Source organism: Propithecus coquereli, unplaced genomic scaffold (genome assembly GCF_000956105.1).
Source record: "Propithecus coquereli isolate 6110/MARCELLA unplaced genomic scaffold, Pcoq_1.0 Scaffold3, whole genome shotgun sequence".
In the NCBI taxonomy this organism is placed as follows: domain Eukaryota; kingdom Metazoa; phylum Chordata; class Mammalia; order Primates; family Indriidae; genus Propithecus; species Propithecus coquereli.
The window spans coordinates 17912294-17914039 of NW_012148618.1; positions in this window are offsets into that span (position 1 = coordinate 17912294).

A 1746-nucleotide genomic window follows, 5' to 3' on the forward strand; every position below is an offset into this window, starting at 1 on the left:
TGCCCGGGCTAGAGTGCCGTGGCGTCAGCCTAGCTCACAGCAACCTCAAACTCCTGGGCTCAAGCAATCCTCCTGCCTCAGCCTCTGGGACTACAGGCATGCGCCACCATGCCTGGCTAATTTTTCTATATATTTTTAGTTGTCCGATTAATTTCTTGCTATTTTTAGTAGAGATGGGGTCTCGCTCTTGCTCAGGCTGGTCTCAAACGCCTGGGCTCAAACGATCCGCCTGCTTCGGCCTCCCACAGTGCTAGGATTACAGGCGTGAGCCACCGCGCCCGGCCAAATATTTTAAATTAGAGGGAGAGACACAAAAGATTGTATTGCAGAAATTAAAAGATGAAAAGCAAAAGCAAAGACATTTCTTTTAAGCAGCAATAAGACCTGGAAATAATGCCACTGAAGCAACTTACAAAGGAGCTTATATACTCAGAAAAAAGGGAAGGCATTCAGTGATATAAAAATTGTGAAAGAATGCATTGTTGAAGTTGTAGGATGCTTAGACCCTGATAACATTTCAAAGTACAAACAATTGCTTCTTTCAAGAGAAATATAACTGATCAGCAGCATGAATTAGCCTTCAACTTAAGAGAAAAATTGCATGCAATACTTCAAAAGGAGAATATATATTATTTAGATGAATCAACTGATACTATTGACTCGGCTCAGGTTTTATACATTATTCGCGTCATAACAGATTTTCTTTGCTACGAAAAGTTATTCACTTTGGGTACTCTTGAGAACAGAACATGGAGGACATCTTCAGCAATTTTCAAGATAAATGTCATGATGTTGGGCTGAATTTGGTGAATTTAGTGAATGTATGTACAGACAGTGCACCTTCCATGACAGGAAAACATGAAGGGTTTCTTGCACAGATAAAAAAAAGTATTAACAGATCCAGATGCTCTTATTTCTTTTCATTGTATCTTGCATCAGCAAAATCTCTATGTTAAAACTGCTATGTTAAATGATACTTTGCAACAGTGATAAGTATTATTAATGATATTTGTGCAAATGCAACATGGCATCATGAGTTTTGTAGCATGCTAAAGTTGAAGGATAAGGTATTCAGTGAGGATTTGCTGTATCATTTGTAAAGTGTGTTGGCTAACACAGGGACAGGTGGTAGCAAAAATTTTATCTCTTCAGGAACAGATAGCTGAATTTTATGAAGAACAGAATCAGCAATGTGAATTACCGAAAGAAGATTTCTATCAGAATGTATCATTTCTGTGTGATACCATGTCAAATTAAAACAACTTGAATATTTCTTTGCAAAGTAAAACTAAGTCTGTATATAATATGTGGCAAAAAAATACAAGCTAATGTTTTTTTCAAAATATTTCTTCTTCAAAAGGAAATTTTGGATGAATATTTTCCCCAGTTAGCAAAGGTCATTGATGAGCAGGATGATATATGCAAATCATTTGAAGAATATGCAGCTGTTATAGACCTATTAGTTGAAGAATACAAGGAAAGGTTCACTGACTTTGAGACTCATGACATCAAACTCAAATTAGCATTTCGGCCTCACCTGGTTGATGTCGCCAAGGCATCTAAAGAACTACAGATGGAATTGATTGAGCTCCCAGTAGATGACATTTTAAAGTCATTGATTGATGCTTAGAAAGATACAATTGAAACATGGAAAAATGTAGTAGAATATGCATGCTTTCAGCAACATGCATGAAAAAATGCTTTCTTGCTTTCCAACTACTTATTGCTGTGAATCTACATTCTCAT